This window comes from Atta colombica, unplaced genomic scaffold (genome assembly GCF_001594045.1).
Source record: "Atta colombica isolate Treedump-2 unplaced genomic scaffold, Acol1.0 scaffold45, whole genome shotgun sequence".
Taxonomy (NCBI): domain Eukaryota; kingdom Metazoa; phylum Arthropoda; class Insecta; order Hymenoptera; family Formicidae; genus Atta; species Atta colombica.
This window is the reverse complement of record NW_017259534.1, coordinates 149,710-161,536: the sequence shown is the minus strand read 5'-3', so window position 1 is coordinate 161,536 and position 11,827 is coordinate 149,710. Positions and strand designations below refer to the sequence as shown.

General features: G+C 27.3%; 1 protein-coding gene across 1 annotated transcript in view; it reads left to right on the top strand.

The window, feature by feature from the left end:
- Positions 1 to 11,827, top strand: part of LOC108691277 (alpha-2B adrenergic receptor) — a 99,117-nt gene that overhangs the window by 2,290 nt on the left and 85,000 nt on the right. The gene's annotated exons all lie outside the window — the stretch shown is intronic.

Sequence of the window (11,827 nt, the reverse complement as noted above, 5' to 3'; positions counted from 1 at the left end):
CACACACACACACACACACACACACACACACACACACACACACACACACACACACATACACACATATATATATATATATCTTCCTTAAAGCCTTTTTAGTAAAAAAAACCTAATTTTTTTCTTTCCAAGGTTAGTATACTTTTTTGTATACTAGGTTAGTATACTAATTTTGAAATTTAGTTAAACTATCTAACTTTGAACACATAAGGATACTCTTTTTTTTTGCATAAAAGACAACGTTCATGAACAAATAATAACAATAACTAAATAAATAAAATAATTTAATAACAAATGAAAGAGTAGTGAGTATATCGTATCAAGTTTGTACCAATGTGAACCTGGCGCTCAACTTTATCAAAAATAAAAATTAATATCGCAGGCCGCTTGTACTTGTTTGTACCGATCATTATTTCATTTGTATCTCAAACAGTTAAACAAAAAATGAAAAATAAAAAATTACCAGCACGCAACTTCAAGATTTTTTTAATTTCATTTATGCCATTCGAAAGAGAATCGTTTGTACCCGTTTGTACCTCGCCTACTTTCGTTTATACCTCAAAGGGTTCGGAGATACAGCTCGTTTCAGTTTTTGCGCGACCCATATATAGCGAACTTAATCAATTTTCAAGATATCGAAATGAAATCAATGGCATTCGAAAGAGAATTGCTTATACCTGTTTGTTCTCTCCTCGCTATCATTTCGATCTTTCTTTTTAATTTCTATCTTTAAAAATGATCGTCTTACCCTCTTTACGAAATTTTGAAATCGCTGTATCTTCGAACTCTTTGAGGTATAAACGAAAGTAGGAGAGGTACAAATGGGTACAAACGATTCTCTTTCGAATGCCGTTGGTCCCATTGCGCAAAAATTGAAACGCGTTGTATCTCCGAATCCTTTGAGGTATAAACGTAAATAGGAGAGGTACAAACGGATACAAATGATTCTCTTTCGAATGCCGTTGATCCCATTTCGATATCTTGAAAATTGGCTAAGTTCATTATATAGGGATTGCGCAAAAACTGAATCGCGCTTATCTCCGAACTCTTTGAGGTACAAATGAAAGTAAGAGAGGTACAAATGGGTACAAATTATATTCTCTTATCGAATATTCTCTTTCGAATGGCATAAATGAAATTAAAAAATCTTAAAGTTGCGCGCTGGCCATTTTTTATTTTTCATTTTTTGTTTAACTGTTTGAGGTAAACGAAATAATGATCGATATAAATGAGTACAAACGAAGTGCAAACGGTCTGCGGTATTAATTTTTATTTTTGATAAAATTGAGCGCCAGGTTCACATCGATCAAGTTTATATATTTTTGTGAAACGTTCAATTAAGAAATATTTTCGTTAAATGCAATGTTTCTAGTTTTTGGAAAATTATATAAGAAGCTTTTTATTTTAATTTGTTTAACAAATGTAAATTGTTGAAAAAAATTTTTTAATTTTGTTTCCTATTTTTATATTGTATTAATTTTTTAATGTAATTTTTATGTAATTTTTATGTAATTTTTTTATTAATAAAGATACATATATTTGCGTATTACCGTTATATTTCTTAAGTTCTGGAGTTTCGATTAAAAAAAATTGTTACAATATGTTTTTTATGAAAATTATAAACAATCAAAATTAAATTGGGTAGTAGTCATACTGAAAAAGTATGTCATACTGAATATTGTCTTTGTGTAAAACTAATTTAACGTTTAAGAATGCGCGTGCGTGCATGCGTGCGCGCGCGCGCGCGCGCGCGTGTGTGTGTGTGTGTGTGCGCGCGTAGGGCACGAAATTTGCAAATCAAACTATAATAAGAAAGTTTTCAAAAAATTAAATGAAATAGTTATTTAGAGAGTACTCTCTAAATCTGATATCAGTGCCAAATATGCCACTGGCAATCAGTGAATTAAATGTGATCCCTAACCTAGCTAATCTTTATTTTGTGATCTAATAAAAATCTTGTTTTAATGTTTAAGTTCAATAGTATATGGTATTGGAAGATTGAAATTAATGTGTAAATATTAAGTGTAAGTATTTCAGTTATATAATACTCAAAATTTTTCCTTTTTTTGTTGAACTTTGATTATCAGTGCAAAGTATGCCATTGGGTAATTAGTAATTATCCACTGATTCAGATTTAGAGAGTAAATTTTTATTTTAAATAATAGTTTGTGAAATAATAAGGGTATATAAATATGTCAATTAGGATTACGGGCTGTTTAAACGCTGCCATTTATAACTCAAACGTAATCTATAATTGATTATATTTAAATCATTATATCTCAAAAACTACTTTAAAATAAAAATATACATATATAATCTTTTTATTTAATTTTTTAAAAACTTTCTTGATATTTTGATCCATGAATTTTGGAACCCTGTATATATATATAAAACACACACACACACACACAATACATATGTTTATGTACAAAAATAGAAGTGTAATTATTATATAAAAGATGAAGCATTAACAAGCATAAACTTTTTAAAAAAGAGGCTATAGGAAAAAGTGTCGTATAGAATTTGAAATGGATTTTATATCTTTAAAATCTTTTTTATCCGCGTATTGCTAAACAGATATATAGTCAAAATATATAGTCAAAAAGGCAGAATCGTATAGTCAATATATAACCAATTTCCAATCCAAATATTTTCGATATATCCTGTGGATACACGAAGAGAAAGAAAATAAGACGAGAAGTCCAGGCAGGCCCGTTGCCTTTCATGAAATAGCGAAACCCATCTTTAGCCTCTTAAATCCTGTTCACGCTGATCTCCACAAAACGATACTGTGAATTGGATTTCTATACGCGACAGTTCGGTCTACTGGACTGACATACTGAAATTTGCGTCGTTTTTTATTATCTTGTATCATTACGTAAACTAGACATTTGGATGCTTTTATAAGATTGTTTAGAAATCTAATGTGATAAAAAATATAATATGTTACAATTACAATTATCTAAATAATTACCACATAAAAATTTGAAATATTGAAGCATATAGTAAATGGTCGTTTTATTAAAATTATTTCATAATTATAAGGTATATGAATGCTTTCTATAAATTTTTGGAATTTTTCTTATCATTTGAGAAATGAGAAAATTAACTGTCTTTCTGCAATTTATATGCAGCTTCTTATTAGTGGAAAATACAAAATCTATTAGAAAATAAAAAGTGCTTTTGGCGTTATTACAATATAATTGCACACGCTGGCGCATGATTGAATGCATCCTTAAAGTTCCAACGGAACTAATTAGCGGGTATAATTGAGCCATACATTCCTACAGCATATAGTGGCAAAACTTGTTTGCTACTACACACAAATCGCTAACATGGATTATACAACGTTTTGTAAATATGAGAGAGAGAGAGAGAGAGAGAGAGAGAGAGAGAGAGAGAGAGAGCGTGCGTGCGTGTGTGTGTGTGTGTGTGTGTGTGTGTATTTTATACGCGTATTGTTTTTGTTCATGTCTACATAAAATACATTTCCAAGCTCAATAACAGTAAGTGATAAACTGATCGCGTATCTTTCTCATTAAATTATAACTTCCATAATGACGAAGCATTACATGCAACTCAAGAATCTATCTGCTTAAGATAAAAATTCTTAATTGCATTAAAAATTATTATTATTATATTATATATTAAATAGTATTATACATACATATATATTAAAATTGGCGGAAAAATAAAGAAATAGAAAAGGATAAATTCGATCACGAATAAAGTTTAGTTTCTTCACCTCGTATTTGAATGAAGCAGCATATCGTGACGATAGTAGTGATCATTATGTGCACGAAAATCCATCAGAAAGATACGATGAGTGATAAATGAAGATCTTGAATACGTCGACTGAAAATGAAATGTGTCATTTAAAGATCAGTTGGATTTACAAATGACTGCAAAACGAGTTGAAATTCAATTCTTGATCGTTGGTTGACCTGTTATAAATATATACTGTTGCAATGTTGGTGCTGAATATTATATTAAATTATAAAGTTAAACTGAAAAAACTAAATGTGTTAAATCCGATAAAACCAATTCTATCATTATTAATAAAAACAGAATTATTGTCCAAATAGTGACAAAGAATCGTTATTTAACATGATAATTATTTACATGACAATTAAAGCATTATAAAACATAAGATTTTAAAAATCTCTTTTTTTCTTTTTATTATTTATTATCCTTTATAAATAGTAGGAAATCCTTTCAAAATCCTTTCAATACTTTCTTTTGAGAGAATATTCTGATGAACAGATGATACATGAACATCTGTTAAACCACATCCTACTATCCCTTTTTGCTCTACTTTCTATACACGCCATTATGGATTAATAATCTTGTTTCACAATTTCTTGTTCTCTTTCACATCCTTTTTTCTTATTTAACGAAAGATGTGACACGAGGTTCTTTCAATCGACAATATTGCCATATTGGATTTTTCTGACTAGTAACAAATGGAAGCGCGACAAGCACTACGCAACCGGAAAAGGTGGACCGCAATCGCAATCATTGCGGTTTAATCTTTTAATACGATTAGATTGACGCTTTTTAGCTATTAACAAGGACGAATGGAAAGCGAGATTTGTCTTCTTCACTGTTATCCGCTTATCTTTATTTCACGAAGTTTAGCACGACTGCTAAGAAAATAATACACTTCGTCTTGTATTAGAACGAGGTTTCATTATACAAGATAGTCTAGAAAAATAATCGTTCAGTTACAGATTTCATGATACAATTAATAAAATTGGTTTTTCTTTGACGAACATAATTGATGAAGATAAATTGATAATTTATGAATTCTTTTTGTAAAATTTATGTTATATTCTATTAAATAATACTTAGATTACGCTACATAACAGAAATTATCTAATGAGATATTTAACATCTCTGAAGAAAATCGATATTCTTAATGTGATTACTTATTAGCGATACAGTAGAAAAATTGTAACTCGATGTTTTCCCACAATCTTCTATATATGTAATTCGAATAGAATTCATGACATATATGTGAATTATTTTACGTATATACTTCTACTAGTTATTTATAAGTAACACAAATTATGCCTACAAATAAAGTTATCAAAGAAGAATTAAGCTATGATAAAATCTAGTTAAATACAAAGTTCTGTTTTTGACATATTTTACATCTGAAACGTGAGCACTTATAAAACGTTTTGTAAAGTTTACAGCAACCTCCGAAGTATCTGCATTTGTTAGAGAAAGTACGCACAAGAAGAGAAAAAGAGAGAGAGAGAGAGAGAGAGAGAGAGAGAGAGAGAGAGAGAGAGAGAGAGAGGAAAAGAGAGAGAGAGAGAGAGAGAGAGGAGAGAGAGTTAGATGGAATACATTTAGGAAGGAAGTAGTTCTCACTTGTGTCTTTTAATGCGATTAGTTAGATTTAGTAGCTTCACAATGATGCAACAACATGCAACGGAATGAAAGCTATACATTTACAATAGAATTGCAATTATCTTTAATAAGCATCGTGTTTGGTATATGGCTTTTACTTAATGATTGTATCGCAAAAAAAGCGAAAGGATTTTATTTATTTTATATTTTAATATATTTTTAATACACAATATAATTTTTTTAAAGAAATATAATCATTCTTTTAACTTTTCTTGATATGAAGCATCGCACATCGAAATCTGTACAAATTTCTGAATACGCGAGTGCATTACAATTGAAAATAGTTTGATAACTATAAAATTTTAAAACTAAGATTTTTTTTTTCATATATATTTCTTAAATATGATGTGAGATTATCTTTCAAATAGTTTGGAAAAATAATATTTCTTTGTACATATACAAATTATAAAATAGACATAAAAAAAGAAATCTTACTAATGTAACGCTCTAATTAATCATGATGCCAATTTATCAAAATTTTCTATGCATTTTTTATCATAGTTATTATATAATATATTATTATATATAAACAGGTTATAAAATATATTTACGAAGAAATTTATTTGGTTGATTCATTCATTTGTAAGCAAATTTATTTGTATTTAAAAGGAGAGATGCGAAATCAATCACTAAATGGAGTTTAGCCCTTACGACCAGGCAAGAATGCAATTGGTTTTTGTAAACTCAAAATCGAATTACATCATTGTTGCTTTTAATTTATTTATACGAAAATAAGAATTAATTTAATAGGAAAATTTTTCTTCACTTTATTTTTGTAAAATTATGCGTGAAATATGCTGCACATTAATATATTAAAATAAAACATTTTTAAAGAAAATACGAGTGATAATACTACTGCAGCATCATTGTAATAATTTTTTGCATATTAATATTATTAAATTCGTATTTTTCTATATACTACTGTATTTTAATTATTAAAAAAAATAAGTATATATCGATTTATCGCTTATTAAGTAGAAAATCGTATTGAAAAGTTGAATGGTTCAGGAAAGCAGAAAATACTATGAAAGTTTTAAATAGATAACTCTCAGTTATAATGATGAATTTTTCTTGTATCAGAAATACTTTAGAGATTAGAAATAAGTTTATGCTCAAACTGCTTTACTAATATTTTTCTTGTGGCATATTGATTAATAAATAATTATTAATTCTGATTTATTAAATTTCATGTTGCATAATTTATTAGTAGCATACATCACAAGAATTTTAATAAGAGCGTCACTCTATTAAAAAAAAAACATTGTTCTTTATGATTTCTATATGATAACTTGTAATATGTACATGTAATACATTATTCAGATACAAAATGTAAAAAGAAACATTGTTGCATATAATATCTAAATATTCTTAGAAAAATATAGAATTATTAATATTTCATAAAGTTTGTAAAATGACATTTATATATGTATAGAAAAAGTACAGAGTTAATTTTGTGTGTTAAAGCAACCATCAATTTTTTTAATATGTTTAAGTGTAGTTTGATTAGTTCATTGTATAAGAGTTTGCATCTGAATATATGTGAGAATATTTCGCGTAAAAGCATTAGTACTTCGGTCATAGGAAAAGTTTACTTCAGAAAGCATTTTGTTGCATTTTGTTAGTGAATTATTAAAAGCAAACGAAAGTTATATATTGCAACTTAAGTGACACACAATCCTTTTGCAGAATTTTATATAAGTAATTATATGTATATTTCTTATATGAGTATATACTTGTACTTATACATATATATTTAATATATATAATATGTATATTTAATAGTTATAAACATAAAGCTAAAAAAATTAAATTTCTGGAAATTGTGAAAAAGACTTTTTTTTCAATTTAAGCTAAGCAAGAAATAATTTCAAATTATTTAAATAAAAATCATTAATCACTATGTATCTAAAAAACATATTTCTTAATGACATTTTCTTTGCTTCATTATAAAAGTTATTGCTATATACTAAATATCGTCTAATGAATCGACTATGTGAAGCGAATAAATCTAGCGGGATAACGCCCATGCAAATTTATTCCATCTTGCTGATTGAGAGACACTATTACTAAATATAAAATTACCAAGAAGATTGTATAAAGTCGTATAGGAATCTCATCATCATTCGTGTGTGAAGCCTTAGCTATTTGACATTTTATCAGATCTAAAAGTTCAAAGGACACACGCAAATGAATACTATATACTGTTCTTAAAATTTTGTAGAAAAATAATAAAATTGTAGATTTTTTTTATATAAATTCGTGATTTTATTTTTTTTTTCAATTTTAATATAGAAAATGTATTGTTTAATTAGTGTGAATTTATATGTGTATATCTTTTTGCGATGAGAATTTTATCTTTTTCTATGCAAATAATTATAAAAACAAAATTTTATCTTTTTCTAAATGAAATCGAGAAAATAGTGATTAGAAATGCTTACGAATAATTCACATTTCGATATGCAAGACATTTCTCAATATTCCTCAGATTGTCAACGTGATACAGATTCTTTTCTATTATATGCATTTGTACCGCACCTGTATCCACGTTCTCATGACTTGCTTTATAAAACTTTCATGGAATTCAAAGGATACATGAAACCGAAGGTTTCTATCTTGGGATTGCATTACCCAAAGAAGCAATTACGAGAATCACTTCCATATACATTCCGCATAAACATATGCAGCTTACTATCTTGCGCCATAAAGTACTTCGGGTTAAGCTATTTCTTATGAAATGTATATGAACCATTTGCGTAATAATTCACAACAAAATTACAAAATAAATCAAACTCATTTTTGATGACATTTAAATGAAGTTTGCAAATATTTATATTATTACATTGTAAGTCTATCATAATAATATAAGACATATAGATTGAGAAAACAACGTAATGTTAATGTTTCATCGAATATTGTTTCAGAAACTTATTCATTTGATAGATCTGATGACCTATGTACAAATTATTCCAAATTACAAACTTTGTTTTATAATAATTAATTTAATGGATATATTTTTAGTTAATATTACGAAAATAATATTAATATAGAGTAAAAATTAGTAAATATGTGAGCCGTCACAAGATGTTTTTCCGTGACAAAATTATATTTTCAATGAATTACAGACGTTTCGACAATATAATTGTGTCCTCTTCAAATGTAAAGCGCAGAAATGAATTATAAAATTGTAAAATTGTCAAATTTTAAAAATAATTGAACAGAGATTACATATAAAGCATTGTTAATAACAAGACTGTTCTCCCTGTCCGTAGTATTTAGTTTAATATTCAAACAATGATGAAATCATTGAGAACTGGATAACAATGTTCTTTAAAAAAGTTGAAGTGATATGTAATCTCTATTCAATTATTTTAAAAATTTGACGATTTTACATTTATAATCCATTTCTGCGTTTTACATTTGAAGAGCTTTACACAATGTTGTCGAAATGTCTGTAATTCCATTAATATATTAATTTTTTCACGAAAAAACATCTTGTGACGGCTCACATAGGTAATTTTTACTTTATATTATTATTAAATATTGGAGCTTTATTTTATTTCTATTGAAAATAATATTATCTCTAGAAGCAATTTCATTTCTCTCTCATAAAGCGCAAACCGAAATAATAAAATATGTTATGTCATTGTTTGGAACTTGGAACGTGCAAAAGCTGTTAGCCTTGTGCAATTATAAACAAAAGTCATACTTTGGACGAGAGTTGGCCAAAGGCTCCAAATCCGAGATTGTTCGTTTCAGAAATATTAACGAAACTTTAGATATAGATGATTTTTAAACATGATTTATTTATTTTGAAATGCTACGCATTTCAAAATTCTCTGACGCGCGTCAATAGAAGCTTACTATGTTCAGAAAATAGAAAGAGCGAAGAAGATTCCAATTTTGAAGCCATGACCCGATTTGATCTTTTTATTATTGTATCGTGATTACAATATTCAGTTATTCTTCGATTCTATTAAATGGATAATCTTTTTCCTTTTTTTCTCTTTCTCATTATGAAAGTATTTTATCGACGCCTCGTTAAATGCGTTTAATCGGTCACGGTATCCGAAGGAAGTATCTTGATAAAGTGATAACGGCGCGTGAAATCTTTTTCAAAATAAATCACAAAACTACTTGATTTAATTGCCCAGCGTGTTCTAAGCTAAATTAACAGCTCTGTGGTTCAGTATTTCAGACTTTTTTCCATTTATCTTTATTTATTTAATTTGAAATGATAGCGATGCGAACGAATAGCAAGACATACAAATACTATAATTCTTTAAAAATAAATATTCTTCGTATAATCCACAGCTTGGACATAAACCAATTTTATTAAATGTAAGGGTAATTTTAGAGCTAGTCTAAAGAAGAAGCAATAAAATCTTTGCGCTTAAATTATACATAGAGATAATTAAAATTTTTTTTAAATAGTTCTCCACATCTCATAAAAATGTCTTCGAGATGTCGAAATGTCTCTTCTAATTTAAAGTTATTTTCATAGTACTATTATAACATCATGAAGGAATATAAGATACAAACGTTTTTATTATTTTTGTATCTGATCTTTTGTTTTATCTATAATTAATTTTATTTTTTGTTATACTAAAGTCTTTGAAATGTACGATATTATTTTATCGAAGATAATGGAAAAATATTAATTATATTTACTTAATTTTCAATATAAATATTCTTCAATCAATCATGATAATTATTGTTTGTAAATCATTTACATTGATTAGCAATGTAAATTGTTAAAAATAAATCATTACCGCGATTAATTTAGAATGTGGGAGCATCATTAATTTCTCAGTAAACGGAATGTAGAAGAGATTTAATCACTCGGAATCAACGCTATCCCGATTTAGATTACGTGGTTATCCTGTAAATTATAGATTTTAGTTAAAATCGATGTTTGACAACTCGATTATCGTTAGAAGAAGTGATCTCGGCTGCAAGATAATTGCGTTGAGCGGCAGCATTAATCGAAATATCTTGAACTTGAGTTGGGAGCACAAAAGATGTGTCGAGTGAAATATGTATGCCAGTGAGAATAATGAAGAGTGGCAGCGAATTCAGTGCTTTGCTTCACTTGATCCTTCCTGTTTACGAAAAATTATGATTCCGAAAAATACAGAATGCTACTACATTATTTGGAATAGTTTCTATAGCATTGTCTCCTCAAGCATTATTTTTTTTTGTTTATGTGTTGCCAAATTTAAATGCAGCCCGATATAGTTTATAAACTGATTACAAATATTACGCACAAGATTGTGTGATTTTATATTATTAAATAAATTAATTGACGAAATAAAAGTGCTATATAATTTAAATCACTTTAATTATATACATTGCATCAGTTTGATATTCACATTTCATTGATTACTCTGAAAAAAAAATATAGTTAATTTTAATAAATATTTAGTTCAATACTGCCAACTAAACATTTACTTACAGTAAATAAATATTTGTTCAGTAAAAAAAATAATTATTAAATCAAATTAACATTTTTTTGTATCAAATAAATATATCTTTATATTTAATAAATATTTAGTTCTATATTTTTTTTCAGTGTATCATAATATTGCAATTATAATATTTAATGAATAATAATAAAATGTATAGCTTTATTCTATGCGCAGAAATAAATACATACATCTCCACCGAAAAGTTTGAAAACACTTGCGTTTTTTTCGAAAGTTTGGAAAAACTTGCGATTCTTTCATGAAAAGTTAAATATTCTGATAAAAAAAATCGTAAACAAGTTTTCAATTAGACATTTTAAAGTGTAAAGATAAGACTTTTTTGCGTTCGAATTTTTTTTTACGATATTTTGTTCTTAAATTCCATAAAATTAAAAATTGATATTTTTTGCAATATTTTTGTCTTATTTTGAAGCGTTGCAGTTTGATGAAACATTGGACAAAGTTTAATATAAAGTTTAATATAAAGTTTAATATAAAGTATTTTAAAATTGGCTTTTTAAGCTTTAAAACGTTTTTTGAAAAAAATAATTTTTCAACAAAGATGTCAAATTTTTTATTGTGTAAAATTTTATTGTATAATGACCTCAACGGTCACTAACGGTCACTTAAAACTATCAATTTCTGACTTAAACTCTTAAAACTAAAAAACATAGGAATTGTTTAGTCTATGTATAGGTATATCATTAATATAGATAAAAATACCTTATATCTAACCTTAAAAGTACCGTACAAAAAAAAATACTAGGTATAGGTATTTTCGCCTATAAGGACCTAGCATTTGAGTATTGTACCTAGGTACTTATATTTGTAAGGTACAATACTGCTTATATAGTGCAATTATACGTGTATGATGTATAGTACAAGTATCTCATTGAATTTAAAGAAATATTTGATACACACACGTACACACACATATGTATGTATATGTA